General features: G+C 43.8%; 1 long non-coding RNA gene across 2 annotated transcripts in view; it reads left to right on the forward strand.

Moving 5' to 3' along the window:
* LOC107323706 (uncharacterized) overlaps nucleotides 1–11690 on the forward strand; it is a 152709-nt gene that overhangs the window by 129459 nt on the left and 11560 nt on the right. Inside the window, exons 13-15 of one of the 2 annotated variants that reach the window (XR_014932200.1) lie at nucleotides 2673–2815; nucleotides 7762–9192; nucleotides 9459–9566. This is a non-coding gene — a long non-coding RNA (uncharacterized LOC107323706). Of the gene's footprint in view, nucleotides 1–2672; nucleotides 2816–7761; nucleotides 11530–11690 lie in introns of those variants that run through there. The other variant, XR_014932199.1, reaches the window with a different exon arrangement.

An 11690-nucleotide genomic window follows, 5' to 3' on the forward strand; every position in this document is an offset into this window, starting at 1 on the left:
GAACTCACAAGAGGGATGTAGAGGAAGACTTCCAACCAGGGATATTCTATACTTTTATGATTAATTGTTGAATTCAATGGAACTTTACTTGCTGTTTCCTGGCCCTTTCTAACATTCAAGATGACAGGTCTCTAAAGAGTAACTCCTACCTTAGACTTGTCCCAGTCATTGCAGGTACCCATATCACAGGTTGGGATACCCCCAAGTTGGGTGTCTCAGGGCATTGGACCTTCTGCAGTAGAGTGAAAGAGGCTGGGAAAGCAGAGCTGTGTTTCTCCCTGTGCCTCTTTTTCATCTCCTTAGCGAGGCTGGATTACAAAGACAGAACAGATCTTCATGCCTCAACTGCAGCCCACTCAGAAGTGGAAAATTGTGGATGATGATGATAAATCTTATGAAGAAAAACGTCAAACACTCGTGAGCTTTCTAGTTAAAACGTTTCTACTCATGAGTGTCATATGGAAGGGAATCACTCTTTGAACGTGATATAAAAACTCATAGAAAGCAACACCAACCAGGGAGGAAAATCTATTTCTTGCATTTGGTGTGATTAAGCACGAGTCAATTCTGCTGATACCTGCCCAGGGGAGTTAAACCAGCCAGGTGTAATAGCTGGGGGAGGTGAATTTGGAAATGCTGGACCATCGTGTGTGAGCAGTGGGTGGACTCAGCAGCTGAGTTTCTATTAAGCCATGGTTTTACTGCGGGGACACAGCGTGTTTGATAGGAGAAGAGATATCACGGTGCAACAGATAACACAATAATTATCTGTATTATTGTTTATCACCACAGGAGGATATAGTGAACTGGGTACAGCAGAAGTCGTATTTCTGATGTTAATGGCTTGTTTTTTCTCACTAAGCTGAGGTCAAAGGTGGCTGTTCATCTTCATAAACAGTTTTGGTGTATAAACTGCCTTAATCTTCCTTGCTGTGAGGAAATGTGTGTTCTAGATTAGGTATAAAAATAAACAGCTTTTTTGCTCTATGCTATCATGTCTCCGCAGCTAATGCCGAAGTTATTGGTAGCAGTTACAAAAGGCTGGATTTCTTCCTTGACTGGCTCAAATGATATTCAGTGTTGAGACTTGAACAGTGCTTATGTAATTTTGAAAATACGATGTGAATGAAATGCCAAAGTGGCTTTCTCTCTGAGCCCTCAGTTTGTTAGCTTCCGTTGGAGTGCAAGTGAATGATTTTGTGCAGATTATGAGCCTTCGTACTGTAACAAAAGATGTAGGATAGCGTCTGAAGGAGAGATTTTTTGTCATCTTTTTCTTTCCTTGAAGGGTTTGTTGAATCCATCAGGGATAAAGGATGAGTGTTAGAGGCGAGGGGCGGTCTGGATGTACAAAGGGACTGCTGCTATCAAAGCCCCTTATCGTCCACCTAGCTTGAGAGGTGTGGGGTTTTGTTGATGGTGGGTTTTTTTCTTAGTTTGTGCCATTGTGCACAGCCAAAATCATTTTCAGCCCTTGTGGTCCAGCAGCTGGCCATACAAAAAAGACCCTTTTGCTTTTCTTTCTTTCTCTCTGCCTTGAATGGCTGCAGGAAGCTCAGAGATGCTCATTGTTCCAGGAATGGCCTTTCAAATCGCAACTAAGCGTATTACCAAAGGCAAATTGTGTACTCGTGTTTAAATAAATGCAGGCAGGAAAAGCATATTTTCCCCTTGAGGAAACAGTGAAAACACATGATGCTTCCCCTCATCTTTATTCTAATGCTCCTCCACTCTGTGATAGACATGTTGTCTTTGCTCTGCTGTGGTTGCTTTGCTCAGCTCTGCCAAATCTGAAATCAGGCACAGTGTGATACTTAGGGACGTGGTTTAGTGGGTAGTGTTGGTGGTATGTGGGTGGTTGGACTAGATGGTCTTAGAGGTCTTTTCCAGCCCTTGTGATTCAATGATTCTATTCTCCATGGGAAAATAAGTGTTTAATGGCCAAGCACACAATCTCAGCAGGCCATGAGCCTCTCCAGACATGGCAGTAGACCAATGGATGGCCAACACCATCCGTGTTCAATCTAGCTCACGTATCCTCTGTGGTGCCCGCTGGGATTTCCAGCACCTTCCTGCACACAAAGAGGAATATGTTGTCAGTGAGTTCTCTCTTAATTTGCATTCTTCCAATCTAATCAAACTTTTGTAAACACCAGCTCTCTGAAAATAATAATCAACAGCAAGAGGCGCATTGGCAGGCTGAGGGAAGGTGAATTAAGATGCTTTTCTTTCTCCTATGCTAATCTTCTTCTAATTACGTTTTATTAATATTATGATGCAGACGCTCTCGTTCTTGCTTTCACTCATCTTGTCCGCAGTGAAACTGCAAATGAATGAGCTGTATATTCAACCGAGTCACCTAAGCCCCTGATTTTCATTGTTTTCATAAGCGACCCCTACAGTCATCCCAGAATTGGGTGCATTTCATGTTTTTGAAGTATTTGTACATGATTATTCTATGGGTGACGTTGACATTTTGTTATGATAAATTGGCTGAGTCATTATCATCAGGAGGCTGTTGGGTTTTCTTTATAATAAGGTGCATTTCATTCCAGAACGGGGGGGAGGAAAAAAAAGAAAACCCTTTTTTGTTTTAAACAGCCTAATATTGCAGCTTTCATGTTGGAATTGCCATAGAATAATGTTATATTCTTCCCTTTTGATTTTTGAAGGATGCTTTGAAAGGCCTAATCAAAAAGAAATTGGAGCCTTGAGCTTGGTTGTTCTCTGTGGATGAGCAAGTCTTTGAAGCTGAACCATTGGCAATCCAGGCTGTTCCAGGCATACGGACTCTAGAAAACCTCACGTGGACCGGGTAAGTGTGGGAGAACCCAGCTTTCTCAAGTTCCATTGCTTCAGCCAGGAGAAGAGGGATTAGTCTGGTAAATGAATAGTGGCACTTGCCCCATTTGGAGGGCAAAATGATGACATGAGTGTATAAGTTGTCTGGGTACAAGACAAGTTTCCAGGGTAATATACAGACCCTGCAAACCTTGAACCTTTCCCAGTCTAGAAGGCAAATGCAATTTGATGCTGTATTATCTAATGTGGAAGCTGCTGACTTTTTTGGGGTGGACTTGGGTAACAAGTGTGGCCACTGCCGTATGTTTTGCTCTGTGTTGTTTATGTGCAATTGTTCAGGTGCAGCAGCAGAGTGAGAAAATCCGTAAGAGAAATGTAAATGCGTGTCATGCCGAATTTAGAAGCTTGTGCTCAAGATCTGTTTTGATAGAAGTGCCAAATTCCATCAGCTTAGTTTATTTCAGGTGGCTCCCGCGAATCCTCCCGCTGCCTCGTCCATCTGTTGATGGTGATGGGTTTTATTTTCCATCTTTTTTGTGGGGAAATGAGGATACCCTTCACCACCACCGCGGACAGCCTTGAAAATGTTGTAGATGCTCTGTAGCTCATCAAAGAAATATCAGCCCAGGAGCTGGTTGCTTTCCCAGAAGAAAGAAAATAATGCCTTGAGAAGAGAAAATATTTCTCGGTTGACAGAAACTATTTAAATACATAATTATCACTGGGAGGGAGTCATTAAGATGGTACTTTTTTTTTTGCTCTGAATTATTGCATCAGGACCATTTATAGATCTAGCTTAGAGACAGATATGTAAATAAGACGTGGCGGCACGCACTCCAGCTAAAGCACTCTTGTTGCAGTGGATGACGGCTAAAGGGCTCGGTTCTGAGCCTGCAGGTCCTGAAAACTGGGGTGAAATCATTATTGTCAAGAGGGTTAGCCTGGATTTTCCCTGCTACAATCCTGCAGACCTCTGTTTATCGAGTGCTGAAATTCAGTTTCACATGGATCAGTTCAAGTCATGTACATGCCTAAAGCACTCAGCCTTTGTGAAGCAACATGCGGCCCTTTGGGAAGCGCAGTTCCAAGGGTTTAAGTGGAACTCGAGTGGCACAGAGGCCTCCTGCAAAGGGCTGTTTCCACCCTAGAGACAAGAAGAGTGTCTGTATTGCAAAGCTTTCCTCAGCCCTCCTCCTTGCTCTCTTGCACTCCACACATCTGGCATTTGCCGAAAAGTCAAGGGGATGGCACGCTATGAGGATGGAGCAACTCTTCAAGGGGTGTTTATTGGTGGTGAGGAGCAGCATCCACGTATACGTAGCAAGAAACCCACGTGAAGAAAGTGCTGCAGCTGTAGAGGTCACATTAAACTCGGGCGTGTGGAACCTGTGCCTCATCCAGCACTAATCAACGTAGTCATTGTGTTACACCAGTTGATGCTGGAGTATTTCTGTGCAAACAAATTGCTTTATTGATCCTTTCTTGCTGTGCATTTTTATCTGTTCCTTCTTCCCCCCCCCCCCCCTTTTATCTAATGGCAGATCTCTCTGCTTTCTCTCTGTGCTGAGCTGTGGCCACAAAAAAAGAGAGAGAATAGTAACAAAGTTAGAGAAGCAGAGACTCAAAGAGAAATTTAATGGAATTATACTCCAGAAAGTGCTCCAAGAAGGCGTATGTTGCAATAAATGGCCCACATTCTCGATTGAATTGCATCCATTGATGGAATGAAGTGTGCCTGTCTTGCCAGAAAACTTCATTTTTCTCCTGCTAGGCGCGATATATCTGCTTTCAAAGATGCAAATATTTGCAAGAGGAGCAATTGAATATGCAGCACATTGTAGCAGTGGAAGGACTGAACACGGTGATCTATAGCACAACACGTTGGAACTGGGAGCCTGTTCCTGTTGCTCATTAATCTTGAGGTGCTGAGGAGCGATGTCCCATGTAGTGTGACAGAGTGCATCAGATGCATGGAGTTAAAAAGCAGAAATCAGAGCGGCTCCTGGCTTTCCTGTTGTTCCTTCCTGCACACAGCAGCTTTCCATGAATGTTTTCCCAGTGATCCCATAACCGACAGGCCAAAGGACACGGTCGTTTGGACATGACACATCTCAGATAGAGGCTGTAGCTCCAGTTGGTTTCAATAAAGCTTCAAGTTTTATTTTTAAAGGACAGAGGAGCTTGATGTGGGTATTTTTTAACCGGACTTGAAGTGGGCAGATTTCAGTATTGTGGTCACCCATCTGAATTGCAATTAATCTTAATTGTAGAATTCTACTTGGGTTTATAGATAGCGGGAGTGAGTCACGCCGTGGCAAGAAATGATGGCTGGCTGTAAAAAGTTGATGGATGTTCGGGGCCTGCATAAGAGGATTTGGTCTCAGTCCAGTTCCCAGTAGACATGTATCCGCATTACAAAAATAGGGCATTATTAAATGGCCATTGAATTGATGGAGTCAGAGCAAAGACTCAGCAAGCTGTTAATGCTGAGCTGGGACACGGGAGGCACGGAGCCTTGAGCACACCTTTATCGTCCTTGGCACCCCTTTATGGCATGGACTGGATCACTGTTTGGTCTCCCCATTTGCAAACTGCAGATCGCTGCCCTTTCAAGGGGGCTGCAGAGGTGCTAACCTGGAGGCTGTAGTGCATGCTGATCACAGTGAAATCAGGAGCTTCCTTATCAAATACAGTTGAGCACTGAAAAGTGAGGCAGCTGCAGTGCTGGGGAGGAAACTCTACTGGGACCCTTCCATTGAAGCCTTAATTGCACATTGCTCAGCATTGTCAGCATGGCACAGTGATGTTCAGAAGCATCGAGCACCTCTCTTTACAGTGCCGTGACAATCAATTCCACTCGTAGTAGTCGTCTTCCACTATTGTGGCACGAACATCTGCTCTGTGAATGAAAGAAGAAACTCTATTACCGAGCAGCCAAGGAGGGCTCACGTTTCCTTCTGAAGACACGTGTTCTTCTCTAAGCGTGTGTTGCAGGAACATGGGGGCACCTGCCTCGTTTCTGTCCATTCTGTTTCTGATATCGCTGCTCAGTTCAGGGGTTGAAAGCCCGGCTGCTCACTATTACGGAGGAACAAGTTCTCCTTCATCTTTAGCAGATCCTCAGAGGGAGAGCGGAGATAAAAATAAAACCCTGGTGAGAATAAAGGTCACCGTGAGAGACGGGGATTGGGGATGAAAAGCCTCAGGAGAAAACAATTGGTAACAGCTCTGCAGGTGTCGGAGAGGAGGGGAAGGAGGTTTGTGCCCACAACCTCTGCTAATAAGCTGCCAAAAGAGGAAAAGCAGCGTTGTTGGTTCAGAGTGCTTGCTTCTTTTTCTGCTTTCAGATCAAAAGAGCAGCAGCAACAGCAGCAAGGTGGGCTGCAGCTTACCCAGCAGTGCAGGATACACGATATAAACATCTGCTTCTGCTGGAGCAGTAATGAGATTCGGGACCGGGGCAGAGAAGTGTGAATGTTATGGATTTAATGTGATTACAACCTGATTGATTTTTTTTTCATTGTACTTGGAAGTGCCAGATGGTTTTGCTTTCCGTTTCCTTTCTCCCTGATCAAGATAACCAAGGCTTTGAAGGATGGGAGAAGAAAGAATGAGCGTAGATGATAGCATGGGTCTTGTCTGTTGGCTTTAGCCGCTGGAAGCTCAGCCAGTCTGGTTTGTAGTTCTGATAACTCAGGCCGTGCTTATCTTCTTCTCACATACCCAAGAATCACAAACATCTTTGATTTTGGGGACGTTAGGATGGACTTCAGTTGAAACCACAGGATCTTTGCTTTTTGTCTGATGTGCTAAATGGCAAACTTGAAATGTGAATGCATTCATCCTGAGTGGGAAACATGAACTTAAAGCCTCCCTTCTGCAGTGCTAAATCACAGCAGCACCCAGCTGTCCCCATGTCCCAGGGCGAGACCTGCCATCCTCAGCCTTGTTGTCTGTTTACTCTTTTCTCCTCTCTTAAATTCATGTATATTTATGTGAAGCTCCAAAATAGCCAAGAGCGCTTTAATCAGAGGACAATCTGCAGGCTAATCAGGGATAACACTAATCAGGAAGTTCTGAGCATGCTTTAATGCTTCCTCCAAGAGGGGAAATTTGCCCCCAGCTCCAGGAATGAGATTGGTGGTGCATCTTTTCCATTTGCCCCAGTTACCGGAAGGGAAACCAAACATTTACAGTTGTCATCTGGTGTTTTAAAGCTTCATGGCAGGAGCAACGAATGCTGGATGTGCCACGGGAGCTGATGTTGTCATGAGGACTTTATGCAAACAGCGCGATGCTATTTTAGATCCAACGTCTCTTGTATTTCCAACCATAAGGAACTCACTTTCCAGCCAATCTCTTTGAGTCCCATCTTTTTCTTTTCTGTCACGTGGCTGGGTTTGAATACATATTTTTGCTTGCAGGAGGATAATCTGAATGCAAGGAAAGCTGCTAAGTGTTTTTAAATCATTGACTTTGCAATCTCGATAACCAGGATTTTCCAACAGGGATTGTATTCAAAAAGGAAAGAAAAAAAGAAAACCTTGAACACTTGGATACAAATACAGATAAAACTTCGTAAGGTTTAGCAAACTTAAAATTAGAGCTCATGAGGCTTTTAGACCTGCCAGGCAATATTGTAACATCTGTTTAACGTGATGCCCTTTCTTGAGTTGAGAGATCTTTTTATTCTCACTCAGTTACAGAGTGTTGCAGCAAATCCTTTTACATGATTCACATGAAAGTCTTTGCTTCCTGAAGTCTTCTCAGATATAAATGACAAAAGCTCACATTATCTGCCCCATTTTTTTCAATCGCGACTTGATGGGATAAGGAACCACGTTGCTTCTGGATTATATCTTTAGTGCAGATTTCCCACTTGGCTTTTATTATTTTTGAAGCATTCAGCGGTTAGAAATAGATGGGTTTAAGAATAAATAACTCACCTCTTGCTTTTAGGTCACCATCGTGCTTCAGCTGAAGTCAAAGGAACAGCATCAGGCAGTGGGTTGCGCCTTGTTAGAACATGGGTGAGTGTCTTCCATTTCCCTTGGATAACAAGAGACCCAAGGCCTGATTCACATCTGTGTCACCCAAAACATCCACAGATGTGACACACACATAGGAGAGATGCTCCTGAGAACAACCTTTCTGCTGCTGGCAGTGAAACTGATCTTTGCTTTACAGATGCCAGCACGTGGACTTGGTGCCAAATGGCGAAGCTGGCTCCTGCCCAGTGCTTAACTCCAGTTTGGTGTTGGCATAAATGCTGTTTGCCATGGCCAAGTTGCTTTGCCAAGTTGAGATAAGCTCTAAAAGATGGATTTTTATAGACTCACAGAGCAGCTTGGGTTGGAAGGTCCATTCCAATGACGATGAACCTTTCTATGATTCTATGATTCAAAAGTATTTTTCCCTTATTTTGCTGCACTCAAGACCAAAGGTTTCTTGGACTCCAAACCACCATCGCCAACATACAAAGCTTCCTTTGCATCTTCAGCTTGTGACAAACATCCATGCTGTCAAAATAGCTCTTGCACTGGAGCTGTCTCCACATTTGTGTCTGTCTACCACCACCTACGGGACATTGGCCCCCATCAGACCCCAGCCATGATAAGCCCCACAATAAGAGGTTTGTTGGGTTCATATTGGCAAGGAGCAGTTGGAGCAGAGTGAAGGTAAAGCCTACATGTTGGCCAAGCTCATCTTTGCTCATGGTTTAACACAGACACATGAACAAACTCAAGGGGGAAGTTGTAGTATATTTAGGGCCATTGTAGCATTGATGAGATGATGGTTTGCATTCCTGCCACAAAAGGTTGTTTTTATTGTTGTTTTTAATCACTGGCACAAAATAATCCCAATATTTGCTTTTTTCTTTCCTCCCGTGAAGCAACAAAGTGACAAAGCAGCAAAATAAATAATCGTATCATTGTCTACACAGAGCAAGCAAAATTGGGTTTGCAAAGTGAAATAAAGGAATCAATCACTTGCCATACACAAAGATATTTTTAAGTAATTCTTGAAGCAGGTGAAGTTTTAGGATCAGAGAAGTGGCTGTAATCAAAATGCTGGAGGAAGATGGGATTCGTTCAGAAAACTAAGTGCCTCATTAAAAATCAATCTCCTTTCTGCACATTCAAATAGCGTATTGATTATCATACTGTACCACATCTCTTTATAGTCATATTTGCTTGAGAGAGTTAAAAAAAACCAACATGTTGTGTCGTATTTACTACAGTATTTACCCACCTATAACTGCAGGATAGCACCAAGAAAGTCAACAGAAGGAAGTTGGGTTTCCTGCAGGACAGCTGCATGCGTTGGACCAGTCGTGCAAGGAGTTTATCTGCGTTGCTCTGTTCCTAATTGCCATCCCGACCCTTTGGGGTGAGTTCACACCCACCCCACACTGCTGAGATTGCTTTGCTTCAGCATCAGCGCTGCTTTCCCAGCAAAGTCAGAGCTCCCTGTCCCTGCAGAGCACGGTGCTGAGGATTTGCAAGTGAAAACAGCAAAACAAGAGGTTGAAGGGGAAAAATGGTTATTATTCAAACTCCATTTCCTGATTACCAGCATGCTATCTCCTAATTTAGAAGCAGGCGGTCCCTTGAGTCTCCCTGCTCATCAATTATTTTTTCTCCTGCCTACCAAAGCCAACCCAGCAGATAGAAGAGAGGCATCGGGGCTCACCAGCAGCATTGTGGTCCTTTTGGTTGCTGAAAAAGACTCTGTGTGTGCCCACAGCGTGACTCTGGATTACGGTATGCATCTTCAATTGCACTTCATATAGAGGAGTAAAGCTAAATATGAATTTGGTGCATTGTGAGTGGGCAGCACTGCTCTGCTCTTCACCATAGCAGACATTTCATTGGTCATTACAACTAAAGGCACTTCCCAGTCACACTCAACTCTCTCAAAAACTCTCTTTTCATCCCCCAATCCACGGTCTACAGCTAAAGACCGGAAAGCCCAGCATGGCTAAGAGCATAGAGGCAGGCAGGGGGAAAGCAGAGTTTGCCTTAGGGGCAGTCCTGATGTTTTGAAAGGAAATTGTGGGACTGAACTGAACCTTTGCTGAAATACAACATATTTTGCCACTGTTCTGTATCCTCAGGTCAGATCTGGAATAATCTCAAGCTTCCTTTGCGCTCCAGCAATTGGAATATTCTGCTTTCTGCTCACAGAGCCCTGCATGGGGCTGAGCCCCGGGGCGCTGCCACCAGCCCTCCCAGAGCTGACTGCAAATTCTGCAGCACATTTGTGATAGAAAGAAATGCAAATGTGGCAGAGCTTCCCACTGCCCTGCTCAGAAGCCACGGCAGGCTCTGATTTCTGTAAGACACAGGTGCTAATTACTGGAAAGACTTCCCTGAGAAGTACCAGTCCCCTAAGGGGAAGTGTAGGGGGAGGCATTATTTTCCATCTAATCTATTAAATTTAGAAGCTAGGATGGCTGCCACCTGGGAGACCCCTGTGATTATTGACTTATGCAAGCACACTAATTTCCAGCGCTACCTCGTCTTCACTCTCCTCCCCCTGCATTATCTCCATTTATGCCAGCTGCATATTACCAAAATTGTAGATTTTTTAGGTACTGCACAAACACCCAGGAGACCTGGCAGGTTTTTTACAGTGACAAACTGCACTGAGAGGGACAAAGCCAGGACATACAAACAGGCAGCCAATAGGCAAGAATAGGACCCAATGGGAGAATAATGACAAGCCTGATGCCTTGGTCTCACATCTCCAGGCTTCTGTGGTTCTATAAAACCAAGGTGAAAAAAAATCAAGTCAAAAATCTTTGGGACTTTCTAGTTCTTTCCAAACTTTTAGTCCCACCACGATGCTGGTAACCTGCTTTAGATATGGGCTCTGCCATCTTCTATATGGGCTCTGCTATCTCCTGCACGTGCTTTTGCCATCTTCCATATGTGCTCTATGGTCTCTGCCATCTTCTCTGTGATCTACCATCTTCCCTGTGTGTTCTTCCATCTTCTATATGGGCTCTGCCACCTTCTATACAGGTTCTGCCATTTTCTATGTGTACTTTGCCATCTTCCATATGTGTACCATTGCATACCCCTACTCATATGCCTACAGGGAGATGTTTCTACCCAAGGTGGCCTTGTTCTGTAGCAATAAGTTCACATGCTCCATGGCTCCATGTAACCCAAATAGTCCTCTAATGGCTGTGTAATACGCTTCCACTCCGTATATCACCGTGCCATTGATTTCAATGGGCTTTGGATTGGACAGCGAGTCTTTACGATGTGTTTTACTTCTCACTTCCCAGCTTCTTGCTTCTTTTTTTCCTTTCCCTTGGTTTAATGGGGGCCTTTTCACGTTACTTTAACAAAGTTTTATGTGTTTTAATTTTCTTTTATTACTTTGTAGCCTATTTCCAACTGCTTCACGAGACAAGTCAATGAGACAGAGCTCCTAATAAACCTGCATTCATCAATGCCTCGTTTTACTCTCTTTCATCTCTAACTACCATCCAATCACTTGGACAACTGGTGCTTCTAAGCTCGCAATTAGACCCATGCTTTCTGCTGCTGATGAAGGGAGATTAATTAAATCAGTGCTTTTCAAGGCTAGAACAAATGTGGGAACAATTTTTGGCATTTTTCTCCTTGCTTTAAACCTGTAGCCTATTAATTTAAGACACCTGGCACAGGACTAACATTTTGCCCTGATAGAAAACAATAAACTGAGATTTATACACTGGAGTCTTACGGAAAGGTTTCTTTTTTCCTTCCCAAAATGCAAATTACGGAATAAAACGACATGAGATCAGAGAAAAAGTTTACAACCTTCCTTCCAAAGAATAAGGACTTCTACAGCGAACCTTTCATCCTTTAACAGCACCTGAGAGAGCCAGGGGC

This window comes from Coturnix japonica, chromosome 10, assembly GCF_054131305.1.
Source record: "Coturnix japonica strain WE chromosome 10, WE-NBRP24, whole genome shotgun sequence".
Taxonomy (NCBI): domain Eukaryota; kingdom Metazoa; phylum Chordata; class Aves; order Galliformes; family Phasianidae; genus Coturnix; species Coturnix japonica.